Consider the following 13,964-nt stretch of genomic DNA (forward strand, 5'->3'; position numbering starts at 1 on the left):
TGGGCCTGGGCAGAAATGGAAGTCCTTAGTCACAGCCACTTTGGCCCCTATGACAGCTGCTAAGGGAGGGAGAAGTATGATACAGGTCTGAAATAGAGGGTGGCAAATATGCCAAAAATTGTAGATCTAGTGAGGGCACCCAGGATGGGGAGTCCTGAGGGCATCCTTCCTGCCTTTTCCTTCCCTTCTCTGACTCCTACCGGAGCCCAGCAGGAGAGCCAGGAGCCCTGGCCTCCAAGCCTTGCTCCACACCAACCCAGAGTGACCCTGGTCTGCTCCTTGACTCTTCTCGGCAGGCCTCAGTCTCCCCCACTGTGGAATGGGCTCAGCCAGACACCTTACAAGGCTATGAGTTAGGACAGGGTGTACTGTTGACTGTGCTCTGCGGGAACACCCAGGAAGTTCCTTGTTCCCCATCTTTTAGGCTAGTCCGAGCCTTCAGGAGAAGGTGGGGTCTTACACCTTCTTCTTTGAGCTGTGCCAGGTGCTCTGGGGTGGGCAGTGTTTGAACTCTGCTAAAAGGCTGCCCTCTCCTGTTCTGCCCAGGAGAAGGAGGTGGGCCAATCATTGGCTATGAAACCCTCCCTGTCCCTACTTATAGGGCTTCTTGTATAACATTTGTTCATTTATTCACTCAGTTCTTTCTTTCTTTCTTTCTTTTCTTTTCTTTCTTTCTTTTCTTTCTTTTCTTTCTTTCTTTCTTTCTTTCTTTCTTTCTTTCTTTCTTTCTTTCTTTCTTTCTTTCTTTCTTTCTTTCTTTTTTTTCTTTTCTTCTTTCTTTCTTTCTTTCCTTCTCTCTTTCTCTCTTTCTTCTTTCTTTTTTTATTGAGCTGTGAACAAAATGCGAAAAGCCCTGCTCTCATGGAGCTGACATTACAGTGAGGGGAGTAAGAAGCAGTAAGCAAGTAACTCTTTTTCTACAAACCAGAGTTTGAGGATGGGGGCAGGAATCAAGGCCAGGGGTCTCTGGGCCATGGCAGGACTTCTCTCTGGCACTGGTCTCAGAGAGGAGGCCTCTGCCCTTTCCCCACAGCAGCTCCTCTGCCAGCTCTAGGCCAGTTTGGGCTGTGTTCAGAATTGCAAGCGAGAGTGCAGTGACCAGTTCCTTGGGTCTGGGTCCTGGAACGAGAATGCCCTCTTACCCTGCCCACTGGGCTCTGCCTGCTTGAGGTGGAGCGAGATTTGTTCTGTGAGTACAGCCTGAGCTGGCCCTAGGGTAACCTCAACCATGGCCAACACCAACCTTCCCAGTGGCAGAGGGTCTGGGCTGCTTGGGCTTCTGACTGCCAAGGGGCGGGGGTGGCAGACAGAGCCCAGGACTTAGGGTTGTAGGACGGCTCTAACCCTCTCTCTGCTACCTACTCCCTAGCTGAGAGTGGACATAAGGTTAATTGCCACTTACTTTGGTTATTAAGAAGGTGGCGAATGAGAGAGTACTTCAGAAACAGTCAAACTCTTGCCAGATATTCGAGTGTATTCATGTCTGTTTTTGCATTTCCCTGGGTTCTTACTCAAAGTGGGGCCTCAGTGTTTATTGACAAAGCCTTTGCATTAGAGAGCTCCTGCTCACTCCTTGGTCCAAGCAGAGTTCGAGCAGGACATTTCAGAGCCACTGATCTTTGCTCAGCAGTTTCTATCCTGGCTCTAGACCTATCATTGGCTGTCTGTTCTGGGCCAAGTCCTTTGACATCTTGGAACTCGGGGATCTTGTCTATGAAGCAGGCAGAAGATTCTTTGCTCTACCCACCCCCGCCAGAGGTTTCCAGGGATGGTCCGCTCAGACGCTATCAGAGCCCTCACCCAGTTGTGAAGTGGGGAGTGGATGACACCAACTCCCAGGCCCCTGGGGGCCAACAAAGTGCCAGGCACATTATTCCCTCTCAGTAGGCCCTGGGGTTTAAATGGAGTGACGGTTCCCAGGACTCCATTCAGGAAGGGCCTGACATGGGGGAGGGGGTTTCCCAAGCAGAGCTGGGCCTAGTGCCGCCTCCTCCCTGCCCTCATTCAGCTGGATCCCCCACCCCAGGCAGGAGTCTGGGGCTCTGAAAGCATCACCTGCACCTGTTCCAGATGCCCCTGCTCACTCCAGGGAGGGATGAGGCCATGGTCATCCTCAGCCCACATGGAACGATGGAGAAAGAGAGAAAGAAAGAGAGAGAGAGAGAAAGAGGAATGCAGAGAGAGTACACAATGGATCAGGAGACCAAGAGAGAGCCCCTCTCTCCCTTGCCCTATCCCCAGCAATTGAGTGAGACCGGGAGAGCATAAGAAAGGGAAACAGTGGAAGAGATATGGAGAAGCAGAGGGTACCAAAGCAGACAAACTGAGAATGGGGAGAGACTGGCAGCGTGTGTTTGTGTATGTGAGACAGAGACAGGGAGACTGAGATGAAGGTAACAGCAAGATTTGGGGGAGAGCGATACTGTATGTTTGAGAGAGAGCGAGAGAGGTGGGGAGAGCCTGTGAGACAGTGCTGAGGTAGAGAGAAAGGGCAACTGTCAGTGCCGCTGTGAACCAGAGGCGTAAAGCAACTCAGTTTTCCTCCAGCTGCCTCTCCACCAAGGTGTGAGGTGCAGAAGGAAAGTGGAGGACTGGGGGTGCAGACCTGCGCTGGGCAGGACAGAGCCCCTCGGGGTAGGGGAGAGAGATGAGATGGGGTCAGTGTGCCAGAGTCGCTGACTTCCTCCACCAAGAGAAGCCCCAGGGCTTTCCCCAGCTTCCTGCTGCTTCACAGCAGAGCTGAGAGTGCCCTAGAAGGGCGGCCCTAGGGCTGAGGGTGAGGAAGGCCACCTGGGCTAAGGAAAGGGCCTGACTTGGGAGCTCCGGATTCTGGTTCCAGCTCAACCACCACTTGGCTTCGAACCTGGAGTGGGGCCGTTCCCTTTTGGGGGCCTCAATAGGTCTTTCTGTACAATGGATGTGGCTGGGGAGGGCTGGGGTCAGGGAGCTGAATGTAATCATCTGTTCCAGCTCTAATGTTCTACAATTCATCTAAGGAAAAGCAGGAGAAAATGAGATCCTTCAATGTCCAGAAACATGCCAGCAGAGAATTTCTCCATGTGGATATATATATATATATATATATATATATATATATATATATACACACATATATATATACATATATATATTTTTCCCCCTGGAGAGAGGCTAAAAAGTTAGATTCTCAGTCTCTGGAAGGGAACACAACTGGGTGTCTAAGAGTGGGGGATGTAAGAAAGCTCTGAAGGCCTGCTTGGTCCTGAGCAGAGGGAGGCTCCAGCGGGTGGAGCAGAGCTTAGGTTGCCTGCAGGAGGAGGGACTGCCAGAATCATCGCAGAGGCCCTGCCAGTCCGCTTACAGGTGTTTGGAGGGTTGCAGGGTAGGGGTTGGGTACCCTAATGGCTGTGCTTCCTCTAGGCAGCCTGGCAGCTTGGCCACCATGGGGCACAGACTTGCCCCCTACTCTAGCAACTGAAGGTTCCATCAAAAAGTAAAGGAAGGTAGAACACTGGAATTTGACACAACATTGTAAAATGATTATAAATCAATAAAAAATGTCAAAATAAATAAATAAATAAATAAATAAATAAATAAATAAATAAATAAATAAATAAATAACAAAAAAAAGTAAAGGAAGGTAGTAGGGGCCGGTGTTGGTTCCCAGCAGTGAGTGGGGCAGTTTGAGGACAGTTGATACAGCCCTGTCGTCCTGTGGTGCTGGTGGAGAGCGACCCACAGAGATTACACAGCTGAAGCCCAGGGCACCAGGGACCTGGAGCATGTGTGGCATCAAAGATGACAGAGCATCTGCCTGGCTGGCAGGGTTCAGCAGAAGTGAGGGTCGCTCCATGCAGGTCCTTTCCAATGCACTCTGTGCTTCCTCCTCCCACTTCATCTTGAGGCCCACCCTCCCCTCCCCTCCCACTCCTACTCCAGCAGGGCACAGGTTTTATTCTGAGTTGGAGGGGAGGGCTGTTGTGGCCCAGTAGGTGGATCCCATGGAGGGGCAGAAGGCTTTGCCCAGCCCAGAAGCTCCCCCGTCCCCAGCCCCATGGTCCTGGGGTCGGACCTGCTCACAGTGCTCGTTTTCCATGTTGGTAAACTGAAACCATAAAGACGTCCCAGTGACATCCTCCCCTTTCTCTTAGTTTAGCAGGAGAAAGCAGTTCTGGTTGAGACTGATGGTCACACCAGCACTTGCTTGCATCCTGGTGGCTTTGTCTGGGGCTAAGGATGCCAGTTTCTCCACTTTTGTTCTTGATCTCCCTTGAAGGATTAAAAGAAAATATAAGTTGGCTCTACAGCAAAGACAAGGAAATACGATACTACACGCATCCCAGAGGGGAGGCGGTTGAGACTCAGAGAGCCTGGGGGCTTGTCCACAGTCACATGGCTGTTGGAGGCACGGCCACAAGCCTCCGTGTGTCAGGCTCCAAAGCATCTGCCAGTTTTCTTGGCTGGTTTGTTTCTTTCTGTCTTTCTCATTTTGAGGACGGAGAGGAGCGTGATAAAAGCAATACATATACACCTTAGAAAATCTGAAAACCAAAGAGACTATTACCAAGAAAACTACCTATTAATCCCACTAACCAGGGAGAACCACTGTTAACTTTTAGGTATCTTTCTTTCTAGTAGTTCTTATTCTTCTGCACATATACAGACAATCCCCTCTTTTACACAAGAGATCACACTGTCCATTCTGTTTCTTTTTTTTTTAATTGTGGTAAAAGTCACATAACCAGAGATGTACCCTCTTAACCAATTTGTAGGTGTACAGTATTGTTAATATAGGCATTACATCGTGCAACAGATCTCTAGAACTTTCCCACCTTGCATAACTGAAACTTTATACCCACTGAACAACATCCTCATTTCCCCCTCCCCCCCACTCCCTGGCAATCACCTTTCTACTTTCTCTTTCTAAGAGTTTGACTACTTTTGATACATGACATGGATGGAATCATGTAGTATCTGTCTTTCTGTGCCTGGCTTTTTCACTCAGCATAATGTCCTCCAGGTTCCTCCATGTTGTTGCAAATGGCAAGATTTCCTTCTTTTTTAAGGCTGAATAATATTCCATGGTATGTATCTACCACAGTTGCTTGGATACATTTATTTGTTGATGCATACTTAGCCTGTTTCCATGTCTTGGCTATTGTCAATACTGCTATGAACATTGGAGGTGCAAACATTTTTTCAAGATTCTGATTCAATTCTTTTGGATAAATACCTAGAAGTGGAATTACGGGATCATATGTGAGTTTTATTTTTAATTTTTCGAGGAACCTCCCATACTGCTTTCTACAGCAGCTATACCACTTTAACATTCTCACCAACACTGCACCCGTGCACAAGTGTTCCAATTTCTCCACATCCTCATCAGCACTTGTTATTTTCTGCTGTGGCTGTTAGAATGGCCATCCTCACAGGTGTGAAGTGATACCTCATTGTGGTTTTGATTTGCATTTTCCTGATGATGAGTGATACTGAGCATTATCCATATACCTGTTGTCCATTTGGATGTCTTATTTTGGTCATTCTTTTTTGTACCCTGAATCTCCCATATATTATTAACCTATAAGCATTTCTCTGTATCATTAAACATTCTTTGCACTGCCTCTTACTCCACCCTGAAGATAGGGATCTGAGCTTGGAGAGCTTTGAGGTCCTGCCAGACTTCTGTTGGTACCTGGTGCATCAGCAGGTCCATGACCTGGCAGGAGCAGAGGTGGGAATAAATCCAGGAGGAGCCCTGGGACAATAATGACTAAGAATGTAAACTAGGTGGCAGACGACCCTAGATTCAAAGCCAGATTCTTCCAGGCTGCCTTGCTTTGGGCGGGTCAGTTCCTCTCTGAGCCCTGGCTTCCTCATTCATAAAATGGGGGTAATAGTAGAATCTCTTTCATGGCCCTGTTGTGTGACCTCACTGAGCATGCCTGGATTCAGTGCACATGCCAGGACTTAAGCCACTGAAATTCTAGCGTGAACATCAGCTATTATTATTGCAGGAAGGTCAGGAGACTGGAGCAGCCCCTCCCCCTGTCTCTGGCCTTAGTTTCTTCATCTGTACTATGGGGGACTGAACTAGATATCCCGTCAGCTCTGATTGTCTTGAGGTCTCTATGGACGTAGGTGGAAGGAAGGTGCATTTAGCTATGGAGGAGCTGGGAACTCCTCCTCTGACCTCCTTGTTTTTGCAGTCCTCACCACTTTCCTCTAGCAGACCTCTCTCCTCGGGGACTGAGGACCAGCTGGGCTCTCATGCTGCCCTGGCTTGGTGGGGCCTCTGGCTAGAGTAGGGCTAGACTGGGCTGCACTGCTGCAGAGAGCCCTCTGTGGGCCTGGGTTGTATCTATCAACACCCTGGAGTATGTGCATTTGACTTTGGCACCTGCTGGGAGAGTCACAGGGAGGGGAGGCTGGCCCATCAGAGGCTGGGGTTAGGCAGAACTGGGCTCACCTTCTCCTGACTCAGAACCAGCTACTCAATTTAACTTTATAAAGACAGAGCCAGCATCTAATATGGAGCTCCTGCCAGTCCTTCAGACTGGCTCTCTTGCCTGCACAAGGAATTTGATTGTGGGAGGGCCTTCAGAAAATATGGAATCTATTTCTTCCCATGGTACAGATGGAGACACTGAGGGCAGGAAGGGAGAAAGGATTAGTCCATACTGCCTATCTCTTCCACATTGCTGGATGGGATGTGAAGATGAGTTAATTCTATTCTAGCTTTTCTGAAGATTATGGGTGAGCAGAAGCGGAAGATGCATGAGGTGGAGGTTAGATAAGTAGATGAACTTCCTGGCAAGGCCCTAATCAGATCTTAGCATGTTAGAGCAGAAAGGAACCACGAGAGGTTATTCTAAGCCAAAGGTTTGAAAACATTTTAGCCACATCAACTGTATAGCTTGAGGCTTAGGTGGGGAGCCTGACCCCTGCCCCTCCTGCAGCAGCGTCACCAGGCACACCTGGAAACAACCCTGGAGCTGAGCTCACGAACAGGGAGTGGCGGGCCTGAGGTCTGATGGGGAGGCCTCAGTTTGCTGTGGCCGTCCGTAACCTCCTGACACTGGAGGAGCTCTCTCCCCAAGAGTGGTGACTTGGGGCCTTGCCTAGGTACCCTCTGTGTGCCCAGGAGTTACTCAGAGGACTGTGCCCATAGTCCTCAGGCCACAAGATGCATTGGAAGTGAAGAGGTCAGTCCATCCAGCCCTCACCTCTGGGGCCCACAGCCCCTTCTGAAGTCCAGGCAGGTAGGAGGGGGGACTGCTTTGACATTAAAAGTCAAAGCTGGAGGTGGGGTGGCAGGCCTGAACAGAAAGATTTTCATTTCTTGCCCAACTTCATTTGGCTTCCTTTTTTTTTTTAAGTCTTAAATTTTTTTTTAATTTTTGGGGAGGTAATTAGGTTTTTTTTTTTAATGGAAGTGCTGAGGATTGAACTCAGAACCTCATGCATGCTAAACACGTGCTCTACCACTGAGCTACACCTCCCCTCCAGCTTCCAGTTTTGATATTTCCTTCTTGGAGGCCATGAATGGCTGGCCCCTCTCTCTGGATGATATTAGAGGAGAAGACAGAGATAAGGTTCACGAATTGAGCACCTATTATGTGCCAGGCAGGAGGCTCGGGGATTCTCTGACATGATTTTATTGACTCCTCAAACAACCCCATGAGGTAGGCATAATGGTCTTCATGATGGAGTAACCAAAGCCCTGAGAGGTTGTGTTAGTCCGTTAAAGCCATGCGGGAGACAGGAGGCTGAGCAGGGATGGAGCCTAATTAGGTTGGCCTCAGCCCATAGCCAGTGCTCTATCCATCACTCCTACGAGCCTCTCAGAGAGACAGAAAAGCCGCTGAGCTGGGCATTGGGGTGGCACAGAGAAAAGAGAGGGGCCAGGTTGGGAGCCATTGTCTGGGGCCCGTGGAGCACTGGTTGCCTTTGATCCCCTCTCTTCCCCTCTCCCTGTGAGCTCTCTGACCCAGCAAGCGGCATGGAGGACAGGGGCTGGGAGGGGCCGAAAGGGGCTGGGTGGGTAGAAGCGGGTCTGGAGGATGCAAAGAGCTGCCCCAAGCCCCAGGAACTCCCTGCTTGGCCCCCTGCCAGTGAGGCAGCTCCAGAGATAACCTTCTGGGAATGGAGAGAAATTCATTAGCGGATGTGCAAGTCTCAAACCGATTAGCCGATTTATACTCTGGGCTCAAATGGCAGGTGGCTCAGGTTTATTATCTGACTTAGCCCAAAGGCCACCAAGTTCCACCCCTCCCTCATTTCCCTTCTCCCTGCTATCCTCAGGAATGGGTCCTCAGCCTGACTTATCCAAGGCCCTTCCTTGAGTCCCCGGAGCCTAAGCCAGTTCTCTGGAGGGAATGTGCTGGGGATGGGAGTGGTGGAGAATGACAGGTGGCGGAGTGCCAGGATGACCTCCTGAACAGTAGGGGGTTTTCTAATTTGAGCTTTGTCCATTCAGGGACCTAGGAGGACTTCATTTCCCTTTGGGGGCAGAGCAAGAGGAAAAAGTGTGGGGTACTGCAGCAGGAAGGATGGAGGATGATATCAGGAGGAACTTCCAGAGTGCTCGAGCTTTGATTCATGGGCTGGGACAAATGCACCTCTTTGCTGTGGGAAACGGGTTGGGATGGAAATGACACAGGCTGGGCCTATAGCCAATGGGAACTTACCCACAGAAGATGCCACTTAAAAGTGTTATTAAACCCTCAGGACTTTTAAAGCAGAGAACAAGGTAACTATGAACACCCCTTAAAGCGACATTGAGAGTTCCCAAGAGAGCTCTGTGTCTTTCTCACTCAACTTTGCCTTGGGATGGAGACATGTGGTTCCCCCATCCCCCACTTCCACCCCCAACCCTGCCTCCACACTGTGTCTGCGGTCATGGCCACCATTCTCTTCTCTATCCTCCAGCCTAGCCCCATTTTGGGCTCTGAGCCAAGGGGCCATCATTGATTTCTGGGCTTCTCTATGGTGAGGACGGAGGATGGGCCTGAGTCTGTCTGTCTCATCTGTGCTTCTCAGACAGCTTATGGGAAAAGAGAAGCTGTGGTGGCCTTGAGCTTCCACCCCTAATCAGCAGCCTCAGGACTAGACTAGGAACATTCCTATGTGCCATTAGCTCCAGACTAGTAGATAGGAAATAAGGTGAACTGATTCCCCTCAACAATCTGGGAATCCCACCCCCACCACCTGCTGATGCTGAGCTCTAGGCTGAGGGATCCAAGTAGGAAAATCACTCAGCCAGCCCTTGCTGGGCTCTGAATGTTACTTCCCTTCCCCCATTGGGCTTCCAGGGCAGGAGACTCCAGAGTCCACCTAGATTGCTGCATCTGTGGGGTTCCACCTTCAGGAAGTTCTCCCTGGTGTCTGACTTTAAGCCTTCCAGTTGTAACTGACTCATTTTTTCCCCTGGTTTTGTCCAGAGAATCAGGAAGGGATGCTTTCTTGTTTAAGATGCCACTGAGAATGGAGCTTAGAAGACTGGGAAGTACTAGCTGGGCCAGGAAGCCTGAAGGGGCTCAGAATCTGCTGGAGTAGGAGCTGAGGTGGCTGGCCCCTCCCTCCTGGCTCCGCTTGAGGTTCCTGCCTTAGTCTCATGAAAAGAGGCATCATGGGAAAGTGCTCAATGAAGCTTCTTCCTAGCTGGGTAACCTTGAATGGAGCCAGTCCTAGAGCCCTGGTCATTTGCCTCCTGGTTCAGGGTCTTGTCACTCATGGTAACATTAATCCTGCCTGTTAGTCAATTATTCAGCCAATGGCTATGTGCCCACCCCGAAGTGAAGCACTACTGGGGGTAGGGGCAACGCTAACAGGAATGTGACCCAAGTGGCCAGGCCCTACCCTTCAGAGGCTCCCAGCCTAACAGTTCTTCCGAGTCTTCCCTCCTCCTCAATAAACAACCTGGGCTGGGGGTGGGGCCTGGGGGGGTGCTTCCAACCCAGCTGAATTGAGTAATTAAAATCTATCCTCTTCCCCTGACAGATGACCTCCAAGGTCCGTTCCAGCCCTATGATTCTATGATTCCAGCTGGGGGTATCCAATTAACCCTAGTCATGCTTGGCTGCGCTTCGTGGGCTGTGGAGTGGGAAGGGGCAGGGACACACACACCAGATTGCTCCGCCCCCTTCCTCCCTTCCCTGCTCCCTCCTTCCACCTTCCCTGATCCCATGCCAGGGTGGTGCTTACCAAGCCCTGGAGTCAGAGTGTCCGAGTAAGGACAGACCTGGCTCTGAGGCACTGCTTCTCTTCAGCCTAGGCCTGAGGGCAAATGGTAGTTCCAGCTTTGCATAGTACCTGCCTGGTCCTTAGTTCAGGCACAGGCAGAATATGTTCTCTAAGGAAGGCCTTGAAGGGCTCAGCTGAGGTAGGGAGACATGGGGACTTTGGAAGCAAGATCATCGGCCAGTAAACAGGTCATTCAGAAGCCTAGCTTCTTGGGTCATGTCTCCCCCTGACCTCCCCACCAATGCCAGGGCAAGGCAGCCTCCTCCTGGTGGTACATTCTGGCCATTCCCCAAGGGCATAAGATTTGGGTGTGGTTTGGACTCCACTCAGGATGGTGGTGGAGCCACAGATGTGGCAATTGTCAGAGCTGGTGTGGGCCTTCGAGACTACCATAAACAAGTACCTTATGGGCCACTTAAGACCCTCAAAGTGTTTTCTTTGGCTCACATAGTCCCTACGTTGAGAAGAAATTAGCTGCCATCATTTAAAATTCAGGACATTTTTACATAAAAATCCCGATTTATAACCTCTCAAAAACCTGACAATCTGGTAACACCAGGCCCGCCTTCTCACAAGGTGACAGCTGGAGCTGAGTGGCAGCTGTCCTCTTAGCCAGGGTGCAAACTCTGCTTCTCCATGGTCCCCACCTGCCTGAGTTTGCCCTTCATGGGGGCAGATGGAGAAATGGAGGTCCAGAGAGAAAGGAGGGCACTTGCCCAAGGTCACCTCGCCAGGGGAGGGGGATGGAGCTAAGATTTGAATCCCGGCCTCCTGCCAGCTGACCAGCCCCGTGTCCCTTCCCTTGCGCCCTCCTCCCCAGAACTCCGCAGAGGTGATAAGGCCCCTATGCCATCGCCATCACCTTGATTCCCGATGCCTTGTGGCCTTAGCGGCGGCCTGGCTTTGTCTGGTCGTCTTCCTGTACAGCCCCTTCAGCCGCCAGGGCCCCAGCCCCGGCCCAGGCCCCCTTCGGGTGAGAGCAGAGGCGCTGCGGGGCCTCCACAGCCCGGCCCCATCTCCCGCAGCTCCGAACAAGAATCTCATTAAGTGCAGGGGGCGGCCGCCGCCGGGCCTGGGGCGCCCTGACCACAGAGTTGGCTTCCTTCTGCAAACAGCCCAGGCTGGGGCTGGGGCTGGGCTGGCCCTGCGTCTGTGCATGGAGGGGGCATCGCAGCGGCCCCTAGCCAGCCCACCCCTCTGCCTCTCACTTCTCTCTGACCACCCTAGCCCTGTTTCTGTCTCCCCACTCCCTACTCTTCCTGCTCCCATCCCTTTAATTCCCTTTCCCTTCTGCTCCATTTTCTTTATGCTCTCTGCCTGGCTCCGTTTCTGTCTGCTGCTGTCTTGGTTTTGTCATCATCTCCCGCACAACCCCCATTCTTCCTCATAGTCTGCTTTCCCATCTCAGTCCCGGAGTCCTGCCTGTCTCCCTCATCTCCATCTTGCTGCCCCAGAGGGGCGCCCTCTTAGCTTCTGTCTCTCACCCTCTATCTCTAAGTTTCACTCTTTGTCTCTCTGTCTCTGTCTCTCCCACGGGCCTCCCTCCCTAGGGCTCTCTAGCTTGCTCTGAGGCTGTGTTTTGGAGGCTGCCACTAGACGCTTCTGGGGAGGTTTGCTGGGCTGGATAAACATGGCCCCAGCAGCAGGACGTGAGGAATTCTGCTGACGGCGCTTTCCTCGGGGGCTGAGGAGGGGCAGTGTGAGCTGGCGGCCAGGGGCCCCAAGGAGACGGCAGTGTCCTTTCCATGCTCATGCCCCTGCCTTCCAAGCCTCTCAGCCCGTGGAGTGTCTCCCCAGCTGGAAAAAAAGAACAGGCCACAAGGGACTGCTCACCCGGCCTCCTCCACTCACCAACTCCCCCCCCCACACACACACGCACACACACACTAAGCACACACTTCCCTGCAATATCTATGGCCTGGAGCCAACTAAGTGGAATTAGGTTCTGTTTCTCCTGGCCTGGCCTGCCTAGGCCTCAAGGGCAGGGGCTTTGGGGAGGGAAACCACCCCAGGGGCCTTTGAAGCAAGGCAGTAGATGCAAGAATGCATTAGAGATCATTGCAGCCGTCCAGATAACACCTCAACCTTTGCAATTGTTCTATATTTAAAATCCCTACCCTCAGAGGAAAAGTTTCTCAACCTCCCCCTCTCACCTACTCTGAGGCCTTACCCCACTGTCAGAAGGTTCCTAAATCAAACTGAAATCCTCTGTACTGAGACTCAGACAGAGTGTGGGTGTCCTGTGATGTGTATGCTGTGTGGTGCATGTGTGTGGTAGTGTGGGTGGGGTTGGGTGCTTAGACAAAGTGGAAAGGAGATCATTTATGTGGGGGGTGTGGTTGGGGGATGAGGGGATGTAGGGGGCTTGGAGGAGGCTGGGACCATAGTTCAGGGGAGAGAGAATGGGGTCTGGTGGCCGAGGGGCTGAAGGAGAGAAGGCAGGAGAGCATGGGAGAGTCGGTGGACACTAACTCGGAGGAAGGGGATGTAAAAGAAGGTGCTGAAGGACGTGAGTCCCCGAAGCTTTCCAAAGAAGCATGGAGGGCGGATTGGGGAGAAGAGACTTTCAAATTGAGGAACAGCAGGTGGATTTAGGTGGAGAAGTGAGAGGGTCTTCAGAGGTAGGCAGTGGGGCCTGCTTTCAGGAACAAACTCTCATCTAACAGTGACTCAGGGTGACCGACTCATCCTGGTTTGCTCCAGCCTGTGGAGGTTTTAGCACTGAAAGGCCCACATTCTGAGAAACCTCTCAGTCCCAGGTAAACCAGGATGGTTGGTCACTGTCCCCACTCACCCCACATCCCAGCCAGTGGGCCCAGGATGGCTCATGTCAACCTTACAACCCTGGGGAGGAGGTAGAGTATATTCGCCCCATTTTCCAGAGGAGAAAATGGAAGCTGAGAAAATTTCAGTAACTTGCTTGAATGTCCCACAGTGAGTAGCAGGTTTGAAGCCCAGGTCCACTGTTTCAGTGTATTGAGCTGTTTTATCCTAGACTCAGAGATCTTCAGGGACAAACTTAGTAACCCTCCCCTTACCTCCTCCCCCACACACATTCCAGCCTCAGCAGCGTTGCAAAGTCTGGCTGTGAGGTGGTGTCATTTGGACCTACTGCCTGAGTCCCATGGGGTTGGAGCTGCGAGTGGGGGTGGCCTAGAGGAAGAGGGTCCTGTCCTCCTCAGTCCAAGTCCTACCAGAGCTTCCCTCCGGACTGCCACCTGTTGATTTTTTGGCTTCTCCCCCAGCTGGGGGCAGGACCAGCTGCTGGGGGAGGGCGGGGTGGGGGAGACGGAAGCTGGGGGACGTGCCGTGGGAGGGTGTCTCCAGGGCCTTGCTGGGTTCCTGGGCTCCAGGTGGTGGGTCCGGGGAGGGCTGGCCCAACATCTGAGACCAGGCTGGGGGCCAGGCCCCAGGAGTCCTGCACTGCTGGTCAGCGCCTCCGGTGTGCTGGGGTGTGAGGAAGCAGCCACAGAGCAAACAAACAGAGCCTGTGAGGACAGGAAGCAATTACGGACCACCCTGCCTAGGCTGCAGAAGTGCTCGGAGTGGAGGGAGGGCAGGCTGAGGCAAGGATAGGCTGCCAGCTAGGTGTGGCCTGGGGCAAGGCCAGAGAAGCAAGCGAGATGAATAGGTCCTAAGCTGGCCAGATTCTGAGGAGGCCATAGCAGGTGTCCCCCTGCCTTTGGGGGACATCTCTCCCACTGAGAAAGAACTTCAGAGAAGGGGCTACCTTGGTGGGAGTG

This window comes from Vicugna pacos, chromosome X (assembly GCF_048564905.1).
Source record: "Vicugna pacos chromosome X, VicPac4, whole genome shotgun sequence".
Lineage (NCBI taxonomy): Eukaryota > Metazoa > Chordata > Mammalia > Artiodactyla > Camelidae > Vicugna > Vicugna pacos.